The sequence below is a fragment of the Callionymus lyra genome, chromosome 9 (assembly GCF_982586985.1).
Source record: "Callionymus lyra chromosome 9, fCalLyr1.hap1.1, whole genome shotgun sequence".
Classification (NCBI taxonomy): domain Eukaryota; kingdom Metazoa; phylum Chordata; class Actinopteri; order Syngnathiformes; family Callionymidae; genus Callionymus; species Callionymus lyra.
This window is the reverse complement of record NC_141826.1, coordinates 1,334,661-1,356,290: the sequence shown is the minus strand read 5'-3', so window position 1 is coordinate 1,356,290 and position 21,630 is coordinate 1,334,661.

The following is a 21,630-nucleotide window of genomic DNA, read 5'->3' as shown; positions in this document are numbered from 1 at the left end:
TTCGTGTGGACAGACTCCGTTATTACAGTCTCGGCATGACCCGGACAAAGGGGTTTAAAACCGCCTTCGAACTGTGTTCTGAGAGGAAACTCTCGCCGTCTATGAACGACGGAGCATGTTAGCTTAGCATTAGTGGCGAAAGTTTCTAATGACGCATGTGAATACGTAACACTCATAGGCGGAAACACATGCACACTAATAAGATCTCTCTCAGGTGAACCCGTCGAGCACCAACAGAAGTAGAACCTCCTCTTGCTCAGACGACGTCCTCTATGTAGGCTCTTCATCAAAGTGTTTTGATGTGATTGGCCCAAGGGTTACCAATATGGTGAAACTCTCCCTTTCCAAAGGGGTTTTTCCCAACGCATTTAAACATACTATTGTGGAGCGTTTGCTTAAAAAGCCAGGCTTAGACCTGACTGTCCTCAGTAATTTCAGGCCTATTTCTAAGCTCCCTTTCTTGTCCAAGAACATGGAGAAGGTGGTGTCTGAGCAGCTGTCTTTGTTCCTGGATCAAAGTGACATCCATGATAAGTTTCAGTCTGGCTTCTGCAAACATCACTCTACGGAGACAGCCTTACTGAAAGTGTCCAGTGACATCATGATGTCGGCTGATTCGGGTCAATACATTGTTCTGGTTCTCTTGGATCTGTCCTCAGCCTTTGACACAGTTGATCACCAGATTCTGCTGAGAAGACTGAGGGATGAAGTGGGACTGTCAAGGTCTGTGTTACATTGGTTCTCGTCATACCTTTCTGGGCACAGTTTCAGTGTATCTGCCAATCAAATGAGGTCTGAATCGGCGGATCTGTTGTGTGGAGTCCCTCAAGGTTCTTTTCTGGGTCATGTATTGTTTGTGCTTTACTTGATTCCCCTAGGTAAAATCATTCAGAGATTTCCTGTCTTGTAAGATGTTTCTTACCACATTTTTGCTGATGACATCCACCTTAATAAATTGTTTTTTAGAAATCAAACAATGGCTAAGTGAAAAAACTTTGCAGCCAAATGTCAAAGCCAAATGTCAAGAAACTTTGGTTATTGCTCCTGATGATAAGGTTCCAGGGTTGAGTCAGTACTTCGGTGACACTGCAGAAAACTGACCAGAAACTGTTTCCTTCAACTGAGAAAAATCTCTAATCTTAGGAAAATGTTGTCACAACATGATCGGGAGCTTGTAATCCATGCGTTTGTGTCTTCTCGCCTGGACTATTGTAACAGTCTGTTTTCATGTCTTAACAAGAAGGAGCTGTCTCACCTGCAGTTGATTCAGACAACTTTAAAATTCTGGTTCTTACTTTCAGACCTATTCATGGTCAAGCTCCTCCTTACATCACTGATCTGATCCAGCCTTACACCCCAGCTCGGGCTCTGAGGTCTGTGGATCAGAATCTGCTGATGGTTCCTCGCACACGGTTCAAGACCAGAGGGGAGAAATCCTTCCAGGCTGTTGCTCCTAAGCTTTGGAACGATCTTCCTCTCTCTTTGCGCTCTCTTTGTGTTAGCTGATTAGTGTCACCTGGCTTTATTGATAGATACAATAAGGTGTCATCAGCATGAAACTGAAAATGCAAAGAGTATTTTCTATTATATGGACTACAGGAAGCGTATAGATTGTGAATCAGATTAGGCAAACAGAATCTTATAGGACACCAAAGCTAACATTTTTGTGTGTCAACAAGAGGTGGTTGACATGCACATAGTGACGTCAGTTTGATAGATTTAAGACTTAACCCAGATTAAAGCAGTTCTTGTTATACATACAGTATTTAGTCTCTGTATAATATTTTGTTAGTCAACAGTGTCAAATGCCGCCCTGAGGTTTAAAAGAAGTACTGGAACACCCCTAATCAGAGGCCATAAGCAGGTCATTGCTAACTTTTAACATGTTTTTTTCCTAAAACCATACTGAAATACTTCAAATATTATGCTAGACATACTCGCACAGCTAAGTGATTTCTCCAGAATTTTAATAGTTGTAGATAGGCCTATAGTTCGTTGAAACCTATGAATAACTGAAAAAAGTTTTAGAGGTAAAGTATAAAATGTTTTTACAGCAAGTATAAAATGTGCTAAGCAAAGGCAACACTTCCTAAAGCAGCCATGTGGGAATAAGATCTAAGAGAAATTGAAGGAGGAAATTATAAACGCTAATTATTTAGAAATGTCTGTACCCCTGAAGTCTTCGTTAAACACAGAAAATATTGTTATTAGCCAACATTCTAAACTAATTCTAAACTGGAGCTTATCGTCCATGTGTTTGTGTCTTCTCGTTTGGACTATTGTAAGAGTTTATTTTCGTGTTTGTCTGGCCTGCAGTTAATACAAAACTCACATTTTCCTGATCCTTAAAACTCTGCATTGGCTGCCAGTTTCTTTCAGGATCCGTTTTAAAATTCTAGTTCTTATTTTCAGAGCTACTCTCCTGGTCAGGCTCCTCCTTACATCATTGATCTGATCCAGCCTTACACCCCAGCTCGGGCTCTGAGGTCTGTGGATCAGAATCTGCTGACGGTTCCACACACGCGCTTCCTAACCATAGGGTAGAAATCCTTCCAGGCTGTTTGGAGCGATCTTCCACTACTGACTAACTTTCTTGGGCTGCTGTGTTTGTCTCTATGTTGTCTTGACCTTTTAAAGTATGTTTTTTAACTGTGAATTGTTTTGATTGTTTGAGCACTTGGTCTGAAAAAGGGGGATTTACAAAATATTACTTACTTACTTACATTGGTAGATCCACACAAACAGCTTCAGAATGTTATGATGCACGCGCTGCAAGTAATTTATTTCAAATGTTCGTTTGTTTGTTAGAGAAAATGGTAAACAGAAAAGCTTTTGCTCTTTGAAATAGAATTACATGGAGCTCTTTCCAAAGCTGACTGAAGCTAACAGACTGAAAAACAGCAAGCTCAATTTCATATGACTTGACACTGAGCTGAACTGAGATACTGTGTGAAAGTGGATTTTTCATTCTTTTTTTAACCAACTTATATGCTAATATCCCATTTTCAGTCCAAAAAGGAATCTATAAGCTCAGGCACAGTTATTGTAAAGCAACCCCTTCAACTGCCAAAAGTAGAACATCCAACAAGAAATCAGACATAGGCAAGCATAAGCCCAGAGGAGGTTCTAGCTATAAAAAACCTAATTTAATCGACAATGATTCATCTCTGTTTTTAAGGCTTCATTTAAAAAAAACAAAAAAAGTTTTCCATTGGTTACCTTAGCCTCAGGCAAAGTTAAGACCAATATTAAAATGAAATTGAAACTGAATGAGGGGATGACAAAGGGTCACAGTGAGCTATAGCTGGGATGAAGAAAAGAAAGACAATATTTTAGGTAGTCCTGTAGCTGTATTATGTGTTAAATAGAAGCATGGTATATAATCATGTCTATGGGGAAGCTGTCCCTGAGCTGCCTAACAAGGTTCTCCATTAGAGGAGAGGGAGGAATGAGGAAGACTTGAATAATACATCAGGAGTCGCACTGGGTTGCTGCTAGCACAGAGGAACATGCTGGACATTTCTGAGTGAGAATCCGACTGCCAGATGCAATTACATTCATCCATTTGGCTACTGGATTCCACTGTGTTTAGGGAAAGATGGGAAGTTTTATATTCATGGATCTTCATTTAAAAACTATTGCAGAGAATCATTTGCAAAACCCTTTATACCTTCTACTGAAATATGTATTTTGGCTTAATGAAAGCTGCAGTGAAAATGCAGATGTTTACATATGTTTAGGTTTTGAAGCGGTCTCTGTGTTGTCTGGCTCTTAAGCATTTCACTTTGTATTTTCTTTTCCCAACCCTTTCGCCTCGCTTGAACTTTCTCACCATAAATTTTTTTCATCACGCATGTTATACAGCTAAAGGGCGCAACAACCTCCTCTTTTATCCAATCACATAATCACAGTTCCTCTGTAGACGAATAATCACTAATCATCTGTCTAAATCTGTGTCACCTGCTGGTGGTTCTTCCTCAAAGACGTGCAATACAGCCCTTCTCCTCCCCATACACCTCCAGTGTTACAGGTTCAAGCTCTGATCCTCATTGCTGCAGTCATGTTCAAGTCGTTAGACAGTGCGACCAGATCCTATATATTTCTTCTAACCCTCTAGACTGTGGCTCTGCTCTCATTGATGCATGTTTCCTCCCACTCTGCTTTCCCTTGCTCCCCCTGCATCAGCAACAGAAGGCCGTTCACAAAGAGTCTAGTTCTGTTTGAGGTTTCTTCCTCAGAAGGCAGTTTTTCCTCTCCACTGCTGCTCTTGTGATTTTCTGGGACCTGTTTTACTTTAAAGTATATTTGTGATGGTTAAACCATATGTATCCTACAAAAGGGTAAACCATATGTATGTATAACCTTAGTTTACCAAGGTGAGAAACCTCAACCACTGCATTTGTATTTCTTGATTCCAATGAGGTTTTTTAGCTCGACCCAGAAGCAACACAAGGGATATTTCAAACATATTTGTTTTCGGGCCTCCGAGTCACATTGACCCTGAAAGTGTTAACTCAATTAAGATTGAAAAGTATTATTTATATGCAGCAAACTTACCACCACCAGTTTCAAGAGGGGGGGATATACAATTCTCACATCTCTAATCCCCTATCACTAATCTAAGTCTGATGATGGGTTCTGACTAAAAAAGTTATTTTGGTACCTCATGACATTGAACATTTTTTTAAAGTTCTAAACTGTGTCCAAGTCTTTCTCTGTGTTCAACTATTTTCTTACAAGAACATCTCTGCAGCGCACCTCAGTGAGTGACAGGTGTCCAGCCAATGATACGATACGGTTTACTTACGCTATGCAGCCAATGATAGCACACAGCGCTTGTGTATGTGCCTTGCCCATACACGCTGTGGCACCGTGCAGGTTAGCTTGCTAACAACAGTGCACCGATTGGTTGTCAATTTGATTGACATGAACAGCAGCCAATCTGAGCTCCCACTACTTCCAGCGTACGCACGGCAAGGTTAACATGAATCGAGAATAAACAGAGCAAAACGTGCAGACTTCCTGACAGTCATTTTACGCAGTTCAGAAAAACGATATAGAATTATAAGCTTTGTTTTTTCAATAATAAATCGAACAAAATAATTCATGTTTTATTAAAATTTAAATAATCCACTGGTCGCCTCTGTAAATGCAGTATTCTAGTTAATAACTGTGTATGTAAAATATAAACGTATAAACCGGAGCACATCTGAACTCATTTACAATAGTGTGATTCATGTCAGACATGTTTAAAATTAGCAAATGTAAGCTGTTATTTTAAATTCATGTTTTCATTTGTTTTTGTTTTTACATGATCACAGAAATGGAGAAATTTAAGTCTTGTGCTTCATTTAAAAATGATGGACATATTGAAATGGAGGCATTGAAAGGGATGAACTCTTTGTTGATTTTGACATGGAAAAAGAGTCGAATTTGTGTCAGGCACAGATTCTTACGTCTGAATATTTTTTGTGCACCCTTTGGGTTCGAATGAACGACCATTTTTAGTTGGAAATCAATGCAATTCTTAGTACATATGAGTCCTACACCTGACACTGAGCCTAAGACCAGGTCTCATGGACATTTTTGGAAGTTACTCTCAGGCTGTTGCTCCTAAGCTTTGGAACGATCTTCCTCTCTCTTTGCACTTGATGGAGTCTACTGACTCCTTTAAGTAACATCTTAAGACGTTTCTATTTGTTCAGGCTTTTCCTTGATTTTCTGGAACTCCTGTTGTGTTATCAGTTTTATCTTGCCCTTTAAAGTATATACTTTATTGAATATTGTTGTGATTGTTTAAGCGCTTTGTGGCCCTGGTCTGGAAAAGCGCTATATAAATAATAGTTACTTACTTAATTACTTACTTTTTATGAGGAAATATGCTCATCACGGACTGCACTATTTGAATCTATTTATTTATGTAAGTCAGTATTTATATAAAGATGATTAAATCCACACATCCTTCTATCATAACTGATTATCAGTCCATTCATTTCATTCAGTGCTAGTCATCTGAGTAAAGTATAAATAACTTACATTAAGCAAATTTGATGAAGGTAGATCTTTTGAACTTGATCATTATAAAAGTAGCTCGCAAACAGAAAAAGTGTGAGCACCCCTGTTTTAGATCATTTAAATGGAAAATTTAAGATTATGATAAATAAATACGTCTCATGGGTAACAATCACTGACTGACATTGATCTATTCTTGAAGATGTGACTATTCCACAGAATATTATATCATTTGAATGTAGAATTTAGAGAAATTGATAATTAAATCATAATATTATAGCTAGGAAGCATAATATTAATTGTCAAAGATGACATGGTTATTATATAAATCAATTATATTATCCCAAGTTAATATTGAATGGATGCGATACTGGCCCGATGACGGTACGTCTGATGTTGCTCACAGTGGTACAAGGGGCCGCTCAGGGAGATGGTGTGTTTGCTCAGACGCGAAAAAAAATTAGAGGGAACATTGCTCAGTGTTATTCTTTAACTGCTGCTTTCCCACTACTTTCTCCTAGAAGAAGTAGAAGTACCGTAACAGTTTACAACTTGATGTTTCGATAAATACATTTTGAGGGCTCCTGTCTGTGATGCATCTTTTTGCTAGTACCCCCAGATTTAGCACTCATCTATTCACACCATCAAGGACACAGCATGTTATAACAGATGTTCTCCTGTTGGTGGTGGATATGAATATAGATGTCCAGACACCACCGATCAAATTACATCCCTTCAGCATCCCTTACTCAATAATTGCCTTAAGGTGGACAGTTTGATTCACTGTTTCACTAATCATTGTGTTGAAATACTGGATCAGGTGGCACTTGTTAAATCAAACTTGAAATTCAGAAAAAACGGTGCCCTTGTCACTTCACACTGTCGAAAGACTGAACAACTCTGGAAGTCAACTAAACTTGAGGGGCACAGACTTAACCTCAGGGATCTAATGTCCTCATTCAATGAGATGTTGGAAACTGCTAGATCTGATAATATTCAGAAACTGGTAACAGTAAATAAGAAAAACCCTAAAGTGTTGTTTGACACAATACATTCTCTCGTGTCTCCTGTTGTTCCAATCACTGCCAAAAAAAGAGAAAATCCCTCCCCTTTTGTGTGGAACACCTAGTGTCACTGAGTCTGTCTCCACCTTGTGGGCCTCTATTAAACCTTTAACTCTGGCTGATATTTCGGCACTGGTGAGCAAAATTAAACCCTCCTCTTGCACGTCCTTCCGTATAGGCTCTTCATTAAAGTTTTTGATGTAATTGGCCCCTGGGTTACCAAAATGGTTAACCTCTCCCTTTTCACAGGGATTTTTTAATCAAGGTTCTGTTTTGGGTCCTTAATAATTTTTGCTGTACTTGATTCCCCTGGGTAAAATCATTCAGAGTTGTGTTTCATTCAGTGTTTCTTACCACATTTTTGCTGCTGACATCCAGCTTTCCTGCTCTTTTGATCCAACTGAGCCCCAGAGGCTAAACAGATTAGTCAATTGTTTGCTAGAAATAAAACAGTGGATGAGTGAAAACACTTAAATGCAATGTGGACAATACGATAAGATTTCAGGGTTGAGTCAGTACTTGGGTAACTTAGGCCAGTCTGTCAAACTGAGCCTGAGAAACCTGGGTGTGGTATTCGACAAAGACATGTCTCTAGTACAACACTGCAGAAATCTGACCAGAAACTGTTTACTTCAACTGTGAAAAAACTCTAAAAAATGCGTTTGTGTCTTCTAGTTTAGACTATTTTAACAGTTTATTTCCGTGTCTAAACAAGAAGCAGCTGTCTCGCCTGCAACTCTGCAGCGAGAATTCTGACCCCTCTAGTAGAAGAACTCACATTTCCCCGATTGTTAAAACTCTTGACTGGCTTCCAGTTTCTTTTAGGATAAATTTGAAAATTCTGGTTCTTACTTTCAGAGCTATTCATGGTCAGGCTCCTCCTTACACCAGTGACCTAATCCATCCTTACACCCCAGCTTGGGGTCTAAGGTCTGTTGGTCAGAATCTGCTGATGGTTCTGCGCACACGGTTCATGACCAGAGGAGAGAAATCCTTCCAGGCTGTTGCTCCTAAGCTTTGGAACGATCTTCATCTCTCTCTGTGTTTGTTTGGAGTATACTGACTCCTTCAAGAAATAACTTAAGATATTCTTATTTGTGCAGGCTTTTCCCTGATTTTCTGGAACTCTTGTGTTTGTCTTATGTGTCTTGGCCTTTTAAAGCATGTATGTTAGCTGTAAATTGTTTTGGTTTGTTAAAGCGCTTTGTGACCCTAGTCTAGAAAGGTGCTTTAAAAATAACATTTACTTACTTACTAACTTACATATCTTCAGCATTTATACAAATGTGTTTATTTGTGAAGATGCATAAGTAGTCAGTATATATATATATATATATATATATACTCTATATGTGTGTGTGTTTAAGTAGAGAGAGTTTCAAACTTTTCCTCCTACCTTCCGAACTGATGCATTTGTCCATATCCACTCGACAGTTGGCCTGTCAAAAGAGAGTGTGTGTGCAACCTTGTTTGACTTGGTTGAATGTGTGAGTTTGCGGTTCCCCAAACCTCGACTGAATGGCAGTTATAGCTGCCGGGCTGCTCTCTGCTCACTGACATTTGGACGAAGTTGACAGTGAGGACTTGTGATTGAAAGGAACAAGCAGAGCCTGCACTATAACTCAGTGCATTTCTGAAACAACAACACAGATCTGTTAAGGAGAAAAATGTGGTTGAATCAATTATTTCAATCAATGAAATATTTTGTTTCATAAAACGATCTTCCCCTTTTATTTAGATTGTTCGTTTGTCTTTATTTTCTGATTATCACACAATGTTGAACATGATTAGCAATACCATTGTTTTCGGCCAAAGTATAAACTTGTTAACCTGAGTAAAATAACTTCCAGCTTTTCATGTCCGTTTCAAAGGTTAGATGTTTTCTGCTGTTCAGGATCTCAGGTTTGAATTGCAGTTCTGGTAAAAGGTCCGCTGGTGCTGATGTCGAACTGATGTCCATTTATCAACTGCTGTTTTAAAAGCCAGTGCAGAGAGCTAGTTTTATGATTGCGCTTTCACTTGAAAATTGCACAAGACTAAAACACCCTGATAAGAAGAAGGTTAATTGTCCAGCCCTGCGTTATTCACACACAATGACTGACTGACTAGTGCCACAGAATTGACAGAAACCTCCATCTCAGAGGCACGAGCAAAATGGATTTGTAGGGCTAAGACGAAGGAGTAGGAGTGATATTGAGAGAGGCCCTAGACCAGAAGTGTATAATAAGAAAAATATAATAAGGAGCATCACTGAAAATGTCAGTGTCCTCTTCCTGTTTGCTCAGCCAGCAGCAACTGAACATATTCAAAACCTACATAAGCTTGGTGTCTTAAAAAAATGTTGTTTTTTTAGCAAATTGTTAGCTTATTACATGCCATTGTTCTTACCTGTTTAATGTGACTTCTAAAGGACTTTCTTAAGCTGCAGATCTTTCCTTTTTCTGGGCTGTAAGATGTAACTTTGATATGTCCACAAAACCTGCTCACATAAGTATGTTGAGACAAATGCATAATTCTGCAAATGCCTACTTTTTCATGTTCATATATGTTTCAGGAATGGCAATTCATGTTTTTAAAAAAAAGTTGGTCAGGTTTTGGTTCTTCTATATCATGCCATGTGTGCTTTCGCAAGAGTAGCCTTCTGATGGACCACTTTTTCATGATCTGCTGTAAGTAATTTTAACTTGTTGACCCACAAATCTTTATCCACTATGTCCACCAGTTTCATTTCTTGATCAGGCTTATGTACTCCTGTGACGGTGGATGTGTTCAGATGGGATCGGTCGATGTCCAATGGTGTAACAGGGCTTTCATTACAAGAATGGCACGGTGGAAATAATCATAATTTATGTGATTGTTTCCTTCTTTGAACTCTTAAAGGGAGGGAAAGTAAGATAGTGTACATGTGCATCTCTGGGGAACACTGTCATCTTGTGCTCCAATACCAAAACATCCTCCTGCATCTGCTTGGCTGTGGTTCCCTTTCCTTGTACATTTTATCAGCACCTTTCCCCCGAAGAGCAATCTGACTTCCAGAAGTTCCAGGAGGAGTTCCAGAAAATCAAGGAAAAGCCTGCACAAATGAAAATGTCTTAAGATTTTTCTTGAAGGAGTCAGAAGATCAAGCGCAAAGAATGGGAGGAAGATCATTCCAAAGCTTAGGAGCAACAGCCTGGAAGGATTTCTCTCATCTGGTCCTGAACCGTGTGCGAGGAACCATCAGTAGATTCTGATCCACAGACCTCAGAGCCAAAGATGGGGTTTACGACTGGATCAGATCAGTGATGTAAGGAGAAGCCTGACCATGAATAGCTGATCCTGAAAGAAACTGGAAGCCAGTGAAGAGTTTTAATTATCGGACATGAAAATAAACTGTTACAATAGTCTAAACGAGAAAACACAAACGCATGGAAAATAAGCTCCAGATTGTGTTCTGACCACATTTTAGAGTTTTTTCACACTTGAAGTAAACAGTTTCTGGTCAGATTTGCGACGTTGTACTAGAGACACGTCTTTGTCAAATACAACACCCAGGTTTCTCAGGCTCAGTTTGACAGACTGACCTAAGTCACCCAAGTACTGACTCAACCTTATCATCAGGAGCAATAACCAGAGTTTCAGTTTCGTCAACATTTAGCTGCAAAGTGTTTTCACTCAGCCATTGTTTGATTTCTAGCAAACAATTGACTAAGCTGTTCAGCCTCTGGGGCTCAGTTGGATCAAATGAGCAGTACAGCTGGATGTCATCACCAAAAATGTGGTAAGAAACATCAGGAAATCTCTGAATGATTTTACCCAGGGTAATCAAGTAAAACAAAAACAATAAAGGACCCAGATCAGAACCTTGAGGGACTCCACACAACAGATCCACTGATTCCACTGTGTGTTGGGCGTAGTCGGGGGAGCAGGAGCAGAGGGGTAGCGAAGGAGTAGAGGAGTAGCGGAGCAGGCTCCTGGAGCAGACCACAGCTGTGTAGCTCCTCCGCATGCCTTTGTTTTGCAGGGCAAAGGGGATTCTTTTGGCCAACAGTGTTATCTTGGTTATGAGCAAGTTCGTGGTCAATCATTTCAGTGAACATGTTCATGCCTACCAAGTGTTGTGGTTATTTATAAGCCTTTTGATTTTGAAGTGCTTATAGTGTGGATGAGAACCTATATATTGTACCACTATTTTCTTTGTAAATGTGTAAAAAATGTTTTGTTTGGTCCTTCGTAACCATATATTAAAAAATGCTGAATTTATTATGTGTTTTATGGCCCCAATAGACCTGAAGTGTATTGTGCTGGCAATTCATGCTGGAAAGAAATGAAAACTTTGAGTGTTAAATTTTAACTCTACCAAACACTTTTGAAAGTGTTCATTTTTAGCTAAGCTTTTAAGAAACATATAAACTCATGGAAAGTGTTAAATTTAACTACAGGAGAAATGTACACAAACGATTTCACTGTGTATGTAGCCTGAGAGACTTAGGAAATCGCCTTTGGGCAAGGTAAAAAATATTTTCTTGCATAACTCTCTTATCATGTTTGATTACATGTTTCCTCTGTTGCTAAACCACTCCCCGCAAACATGTGATTATTGTATTACTGGAGGAATTTCATTTATACACCATAATTATTATGAAGTTATTTCAGAAGTGTCTAATGAACTGATTGTAGCACCATGTCACCATGTCTTTGGAGTAGTTTGTAGTTCAAAATATGTCGGTGATCCCTGGTTTAGAAAAAATTGCCTTGATGTCCTTTAGAGGAACAGCTTATGTAGACGTTTGGAGACAAAGTTAGGGAGGCCACACTGTGTGTAAGATTGTAAGTAAGGAAATACTGGCCCAAAAGAAGACAGCGAAAAAAAACATTGAGGTACATGGATAAGTAAGTAAGTAAGTAAGTAATTTTTATTTGTCTAGCGCTTTTCCAGACCAAGGTCACAAAGCGTTTAAACAATCAAAACAATATTCAATAAAGTATGTATTTTAAAGATCAAGATAAAACTGATAACACAACAGGAGTTCCAGAAAATCAATGAAAAGCCTGAACAAATAGAAACGTCTTAAGATGTTTCTTAAAGGAGTCAGTAGACTCCATCAAGCGCAAAGAGAGAGGAAGATTGTTCCAAAGCTTAGGAGCAACCACCTGAAAAGATTTCTCTCCTCTGGTCCTGAACTGTGTGCGTGGAACCATAAGTAGATTCTGATCCACAGACCTCAGACCTCGAGCTGGGGTGTAAGACTGGATCAGATCAGTGATGTGAGGAGGAGCCTGACCATGAATATATGAAAGTAAGAAAGATAAGATAAGAGACAAGACTGCATGAAGAAGACTAGTTTAGCTCCCATGATAATTGGCTGTACAAATGTATTGATCAAATGCCACTTTAGTGTGTGAAGAATAAAGTTCTATACTGAATAAATTTGCCATCTTTATTGTGACTACCTTTCACGAAAGGACTAAAGTATTAGGTCCAAAAAGGACTGGGTCATGTGTTGCGTTAAGCAGAGCTTTTATGTTGAAATATAAATGAAATTGGATTAATAAATTGAACATTTAATTGGATCATGATGGATCACAGCCAATTAAAAAACGACTGTTAATAAGTTGTCATTGTGTTATTATCTAAGCTTTTACTTAGGTCCGGCCAAAAAGGTTTCCCTCACATTAAAGAACATCATGACCATGCTGGACAGGCTGGTGATGTGCCTGCCCAGTCCGTCAGATATAGGCAAGGAGGGGTGGGGGGCGACATCATGATGCAATTCTTAGAGTCACACGAGAGGCCAATGGGAAGTATTCGAAATATGACGCGATGGGATTGAGACGGTTTTGGTTCACTGGACTTAGTGCAGCTGAGAAGGAGAAGGTTTAGTAATGCTTGTAAAAGTCAGTCAGTTTTTAGTTATCTCCAAAGTATTTACATTTGAAAAGGAGTGACAAAAACTAGAGGGTATATAAATAAACATGTGTCTTGTACATAAATATATGTAACAAATGTATATGGATATAATATATATATATATATATATATATATATATATATATATAAAAAAAATATATATATATATAACCTGAACAGGTTGGACAGGTTGATCAGGAGGACGGGCTCTGTGGTTGGCATGAAGCTGGACTCACTGGTGACAGTTGCTGAGAGGAGATCACTGGACAAACTACTGTCCATCATGGATGATGACAGTCATCCTCTGAACGTTGTCATCAGTGAGCAGAGAAGCAGATGGAGTGCACGAATGCTCCTTCCCAGATGAAAAACAAATAGACTCAAGGACTCATTCATTCCTAGGGCTATCTAGAGTTTGGGGGCAGGAGTGGAGTAAAAGTATCATGATGTTCTATTCTTTGTATCCTTTGTCTTTGTTATTTTTCTTTTTTCTTTATCTATGTTCTTGTTCTTTTTCTTAGACTTAGATTGTATCATCTTGTTTCTTCCCTTTATTTCTCTTTGCTCTTGTTCTTATTTTTATGAACAATTGCTGTATTGCTGTGGATAATTGAAAAAAAAAACAATTTCCAGAAGGAGACCTCCTGAGGGATCAATACATTTCTACCTGCCTACCTACCTATATTTTTATTTTTTAAACATTTTACAAATGACGGAATATCTAGAAACTGGTGTACTATTTTCTTGGGTCTCTGTGTATTAACACTATTTTCTACACCATGCTTCCAGAGCACAAACTGTTGATAGGCCGAATGTCTGGCTCTTATTCATCACCTACTGCAAAGATGTAATTCATGGCAACTCTTGTTATTCTCCGCACACCTTCAGATCTAGTTCATGTTAGTGACAAAGCTCTCATAGGCTCTCCTGGTCCGTTTTCATTTCTTCGGTTTGTGCAGGAGCACCAACCTCGGAGATAAAGGTAGAGCCTTGTACTATACATTCCTCATAAAACAAAATACATAAATATTATGATTATAAAAAAAATGATTTTCGATAATCAGAATCATGTTGGGCTTTACTGCCAAGTACATTCATGAATTTGTTTTGCTTTTTAGTGATTCATAAATGCAAGACTAATTTTTAGTAATTTTAGACTAATAAATGTATTTATAATTCCCACATATAATACTTATATTCTAATTACAAAATAGAGGAAACAATACAATATGAATAAACTGTTAAAAAAAATATTGTATTTCTTTGCCTGAAATACTGAGCTGTATATTCTGTTCAGGGTTGATAATCAGGCAATGCGGAACCTTCCTGTCTGGATCTGTACATGTATTAACTGTCAATTTGTCCAATATAACATTTTATTTATCTGTTTTAGGGCTCTAAACTTTAGGGAAATCGTAATTGATCCTAAACCTAGTCATATGATATATTTCATCCATAATTAGATTCATTACCTCATAGTTATTCATCCATCAATTGGTATTGATATAAAAAACAGAAATGTAAACTATCTGCACACCACTAGGAGATGATGATTTTAGTGTTTTATACATATATTCAGTTTAGATTAAATTCACTAAAACATACTCAATAAAAATATTAATCATACAATTGATAGTTTGGAAAGACGGCACCCGGTACAGGAAGGGCTAGCCCCTCAACATGCGTGTAAATTGCTACGGAAAAGCCTTCTGAGAAAGAAGGGGGGTAGAATGAAAACCCCAACAGGACCGACTCAACAGTATCGAATTACGCAAACGGAAACGCTACTCTGAATCCAAGATGCATCCGCGGAAAAGTTTGCAAGAACACACATGGCCTAAACATACATTTGGCAAGGATGAAATGCAGAGAGCAGGAGCAATACACAGGTTATACTACTGGTAAGAAGCAGGAGGAGCCTGGAGTCACTCCACAGAGCCCAGTCCCTCCAAGCAGTAGAGCCTTCCAATCCCTTTAAAATAGTCCAACAGAAGTGGATCAAATGGCCTCCATCTAAGAGCCAGTCAGTGTGGTCACAGTTTGACAGTGATCTGGCCAAGATCCTGGAAACCACAAGTAAGGGGGAAGTAGACCAGAGATAGTCAACTAAGACTCTGCCTCCATTCAGAGAACCAGAAAATAACTTTGACAAAACTGGTCTGCCAGGGAGATTCAAAGCCTGTATTTACCAGCATTCCATCCTGCCCCAGATCCTGTGTGCTCTGCTAGTAGTGCGCAGTAACCATAACATAATAGTCAAGGGCATTGAGAGAAAGATCAGCCGATACCTGAGAAGATGGCTTGGTCTACCACGGAGCCTAAGCAGCTCTGCTTTGTAGGCACCAGCAACATCCTGCAGCTCCCAATCAGTGGACTCACTGAAGAGTTCATGTTGACTAGAACAAGGAAAGCATTGCAGTACTGAGAATCCAGAGATCCTAAGGTGGCATCGGCTGGTATCCAGGTGCAAACTGGCAGAAAGTGGAGTGCCGTCAAAGCCCTAGACGTGGCTGCATTGGTGGGGCCCAAAGCAGCAGGCAGTGCAGGCATTGGCTACATTCTGTCAACCAGAGTTGAAAATGTCCAGGGCAAGGAGCGCCAACACCAATCTGATCCACGATGCATGGGGCAGCAAGGAGCGTGGACTAAATGGGGTAACGTTCAGTGACGAAAATCACCTGGTTCAACATCTCGAAAGCAGACTTCCATTCCATCAGGTTTTTATACCAGGTGGTTTATTATGTCCTTCCAAGTCCTGCAAACCTCCAAGTCTGGGGTAAAACGGAGACACCATCATGTCAACGCTGCTCAGGGCGGGGCTGCCGGGGATTTGCAGGTCGTTCACTCTGTAGAGTGTTCACGCGGCCATGACTTGCTATCTTGCTCCATCTTCAACCCAGCATATTACTCAATGTGATGTAAAGTCAAGACCATCCTTCACTAAGAGAAAGAAAAGAAAAAAGACAAAGAAAGAAAATCTTCAGTCAAGTTCCAGCAGCTGCTTAGTCGCTGCATTTGACCTCTCGAGAGAGCACAGCAGCTTGTTACTCTGAGATTAATTGAGAATCTGGCATCACTCCTTTACTTTGGACAGGCTTAAAGGTTAAACCACAGATGTCATGCATCCATGAACAGCAATAACCTTTTTCGCCACCATGAAATAAAACAATGTAACATGGGAGACAAACGTTGTCAAATGTTTTTTTCACCAGCAGTCACATCAAACTTGGCCAAAAACTTTTGGAATTAAATATTCTGACAAAGAAGTGGAAAAATAAACTAAGATATTTTGTATTCAGTTATACAGTCATAATAGGAAGCTGACTTCTTCAGCCACGGCATTTCTAACTTCTGTCCTGACACTGATAAATAACTCTTAAAGCCTGACCAGGCCGGTTGCTGAAATGAATGTGAGTATACCAAGTTCTTATCCGGTCTTTCTGTTAGACTTTTACATTTGTAAAAGCCAAATATTGGAGCGGGTTGTTAAATTCATGTCAAAAAATTAATAGCTTTCCTGCCCCTGAATTTTGCTCATCCATCATCTATAACCTGCAGCTCAACACCTTCCACCTGACTGAAGCAAGAATGAAAAGGGAGTAAAACTCAGCTGAGTCATATTTTTTTGACTAATCCAAAACCTACACTTGCTTTGGAATGTCAGGTGTGACATCCATTTCTTGGTATCAGACTAATTATTATTATTATATTATATAACGGTCTGTAAGAAAAGACTCCTGTTAGTTAAACCCATTTTTTAACAAGTTAATACAGTGAACGCTGTTTCTCTTAACATGGGAGTCGATTTCTTATTACTTATAATTATTGGTGTTTCAATTAAAATGCAAACATAAATGATCCAATGAATCTGCTGACACATGGCTGGAATGATTGAGTGTCTGCTTTTTCCACTTCCAAAAGAGCGCCTGATTATCAATTCTCCTGACCAGGGGCCTCATGTACTAAGAAGTTCGTAGATCTTCTACTAAATATGTCCGGAAGCTGAAATCCAGAAGATGATGCAGCATAAAAATATTCAGATGTATGAATCTGTGCGCGACACAGATTTGGGCACTTTTCCTTCGTAGATCCCAATCAACCTAGAATTAATCGCTGACTTGTTCTTCCCTTTCCACGCCCTCATTCACATATTTAAATAATATTTAAATAAGTAGATTTTTCTCTCTGTGAGCACTGACCTTCGTGGTTTTTGTATATTATTGTGTTTTCGCTTTATCTGTATGTCGATGTATTATGTAAACTGTCTGCATCTTTGTTGAGGACTAAAGATGGAAATTAGCATTGTGCTTAATCTGATGCAGCCATCTTTTTTAATGTAACTGCACATTGTCCTTTTAAATAAACTGAAACTGAAACAAATGAAAACATGGTTTAACCCTTTGTATTCATTCATTTATACATTTCTGACATGGACCACATACCTTTACATTTATGTAGCGCTCCCCTTACCAAGATAATGAGGGGAGGGCTTCCGGGTCCGTTAACTTAATTAATATATAAATCCCCTTGAACACACTATAGGTAAATAATAATAAAAGCACACCACGCAAGGTTTACATTCAAAACTTAGATTTTAGTTAATAATAATAATAGCAATTTTCAAATACAAACATAAACTGGGATTGCAGAAAAACAAACCCAAATTCCAAAACAACCCGTATGTATATTCGCAATTTACACAATCAAGGGCCCACACTCACACACACACACACGGGCACGGCCGGCTCTTTAAAAGTCCAGGGCGTTGCAGGCCTGAAGCGTGGGGGGCTCCGTAATCCAACGAAAAGTGTCCCTCCTTCAAGCGGAGTGGGAAACAATATAAAAAATGCAGTACCTTTCAGCGTAGGTATGGGCGGGGGTTCGTCTGTGGGGCGCTCCAGCACCGCGTCCGCGCTTCCCGCAGGTGCGCTCCCGGACTAGTTGTTGACGGCCACCGCTCGGGTTCAACTGTGTGAGCCGAACCCTCGTCCTCCGTCGGCTCACGAGTGGTGAGCTGACGATGTTTGGGAACTCCGAGTAACCTCCCGGACTTCGTGCGGAAGTCCACGGCGCAGGTAACGGCCGCCCAGATTGTCGGTTTGACAATCCACGTTCGCCACCCTTGTCCGTTCCGTTTCACGGTATTTCTCCCTCTTGTCAACAGCCGCCCGACACACATCCACTTCACCCTCTACCACCGGTATTCTGCCGGTGTTCCCTCGGCAGGGGCCGGCCTATAACCTGCGCCACATGCGCGCACCGTTGCGCCATCAATTATTCCATTAACAAAACCCCACTCCCAACAAAAATCGCAATACATGAATAAATATAACGCATTCCAATAAACCATTTTAACTCATAATTTGTAACTTAAATTATCACAGTTAGAACATTATATTGATATTATTAATTTTACTAATAATATTACTATTTATGTTACATATTATATTGTATATATATATATATTTATATTATTTATTTACTTTGACTGGGTTACACCCTCCCCCTTCTAAAAGGCTTTGATGTCCTCGTCAATCTAACTATATTTGAGGGTTTGAGAAAAAGGGGCTTGCCACTCGATTCCCTTACCTCCCAATCTTGATGATCACACCCCTATGCGTGATGGTTAATGGCTGGTCCTTTGATTTACCAGGCTCATCATAAGTTAACCTAATGACTGGTTTTATTGTTCGTTTAGGACGCTGCACAGGGGGGCTAGTTACGGTATTTCTAGTGCCTGCCTCTTGGTGCCTATCGTGGCTAGGGTGTTCAGACAATGGATCTTCATCTTGAGTAAGCTCTTGTTCCTCATCCTCTGGTTCCGTATTGCGGCACCCAGTACTGTGGTGTTCCTCCATGCTTTCCTCCGCCAACCAGTTCTCCTTGGCGGGATCCGCTTCTGACTGTCCAGAATGGACGTCTTGAACAGAACTTGAACGTCTAACAGCATCCTTTTCCTGTTGTAACATGTCCTTCAGGTACGAACTGTAGCGTGTTGCCAGACTAGGCCACTCCACCTCTGAGGCCTCTGAGGATGAACCCGAATCCTCCTGGACTGCTTGAAAAGAAGTGGGGGGGTCCGGTAAGCATTTCTTGGAAGTCCTCTTTCAACTTTTCCACATACTGTGAATGGTAGCTTTCCGCTTTGCCATCAGGAGAGGTTCCAAAACACACATCTACAGGCAACTTGGCCTCCCGACCAAACATCAGGAAGTAGGGTGAATATCCTGTAGCATCACATTTGGTGCTGTTGTAGGCGTGCACCATGTAGCCAACGTGTTTACTCCAAGTTTGTTTCTTTTCCAACCCCAGGGTGCCCAGCATAGAAAGAAGGGTTCTGTTGAATCTTTCAGGCTGCGGGTCTCCCTGTGGGTGGTAGGGGGTAGTTCTTGATTTTCTGATCCCCATCATCGTTAAGAGCTCTTTGATGAGTTGACTCTCAAAGTCTCTCCCTTGGTCCGAGTGTATTCTTGCTGGCAGTCCGTAATGAACGAAATACTTGTCCACCAAGATCTTTGCTACAGTTTGCGCTTTCTGATTAGGGCTGGGAAAGGCCTGAGCATAGCGGTTGAAATTGTCCGTGACCACCAACACATTGCTAATGCCTGCAGATGCTGGTTCCAGGGACAGAAAGTCGATGCACACTAGATCCATTGGTCCATTGCTTGTGATGTGATGCAATGGGGCTTTATGACAGGGGGTCTTTCCTGTTACACACTTTCCACAGTTTTTTATGTAGTGTTCCACATCATGTGCCAGTTTAGGCCAGAAGAATCTGCTCCTCAGCAAGTCGGTTGTTCTCTCGATGCCCAGATGTCCAAGATCGTCATGAGTGGCTTTTAACACCACTTCCCTTAACTCCTGGGGCAAGACAAGTTGCGTGAGTTCTTCACCAGAGAGTCTCTTGCTTAAGCGATGGAGCAGCCCATCTTTTAACATCAGTTTGCCCATCTCTTTCCTGAATTGCGACCTTTCTGGACTAGGTTCTTTTACCTCAGGCCAGTTGCCTCGTTCCACATCGTGGATGACAGATCTGATGACTCCATCTTCTTGCTGAGCTTTAATGAGCTCCTGCCTTGACAACTGCGCAGGTGAAGTGAAACACAACTGGGTTGGATACGCATATGCATCTGGCACACACTCAGGCGAGGCTCCCAACTGGTCTACATACCTTTAGGGGGTGTTTGCAGGACCAGGGATGCAGATACGTTTGCATATGGACCTAACACCAGCTGGTGATATGGTCTCCCAATCCTCTGAACTCTCCTCTGGCATGTTTCTTGAGAGCAGATCGGCATCAGTGTTGTGTCTGCCAGGTCGATACTGAAGGTCAAAGTCATAAGTTGATAGAGCAGAATGCCATCGGTGCCCCACAGCACTGAGTTTTGCCGTTGACAGCAAGTACGTCAGAGGGTTGTTATCGGTGCGCACCGTAAACCTCACTCCATACAGATAGACATGGAACTTATCTACCACCGCCCACTTGAGGGACAGGAACTCCAACTGGTGTATTGGATAATTCTGTTCCGACATCCTCAGCTTCCGGCTGGCGAACGCAACAGGCCTCAGTCCTTCTGGGTGTTCCTGATAAAGGACTGCGCCTAGGCCTCTCAGGCTTGCGTCCACATGTAGGACGTAGGGCTTGTGAGGGTCAGCAAAGGCCAGTACAGGGGCGTGGGTGAGGCAGTGGATAACATGGTGGAAGGCCTCTGTGCAGGACTGATCCCATCTGTCACCAAAGGCCTCTGAGTCCTTGAAGTAGGTTTTGCCCTTCTCCCTTTCATGTTTCTTTCCCCTCTGGGTTGGGGCGTATCCTTTCGTCAGTTACGACAATGGCCTGACAATGGCGGCATAATTGGCTATGAACCGCCGATAGTAGCCACAGAATCCAAGGAAAGACTGAAGTGTCTTGAGATTGGTAGGCTGGGGCCAGCGAGTGACGGCCTCTATCTTTGAGGGATCCGGAGAAACTCCATTGGCTGACAACACATGTCCGAGGTATTTTACCTCTGGCAGGCAAAACTGACATTTGTCCAGTGACAGTTTTAAGCCCACTTCAGCCAGGCGGTCCAGCATTATTCTGCCGGTGTTCCCTCGGCAGGGGCGGGCCTATAACCTGCGCCACCTGCGCGCACCGTTGCGCCATCAATTATTCCATTAACAAAACCCCACTCCCAACAAAAGTCGCAATACATGAATAAATATAACGCATTCCAATAAACCATTTTAACTCATAATTTGTAACTTAAATTATCACAGTTAGAACATTATATTGATATTATTCATTTTACTAATTATATTACTATTTATGTTACATATTATATTGTATATATATATATATTTATATTATTTATTTACTTTGACTGGGTTACATTTAAATAGTGCAGACAAACTCTAGATGTAAATGTTTGTATCTTACATACACACTTATTAACGCAAATAATTTACTTTACAGACGATCAAGGGCTTATTTGAAACTTCTCAAAATGAGTTTAACAACAATAAAACTGTAAATCAGTTACTTAAAGTGCTGAGTATTGATGATGAAGATGATCTGATCGTTTGAGTGCAACACGCAAGTTCTTATTACATTTATTAATTAAAAACGTTTTGTTTACAAATGAACAAATCACATGAGAGTGTATTTATAAAGGTGTATTTTTC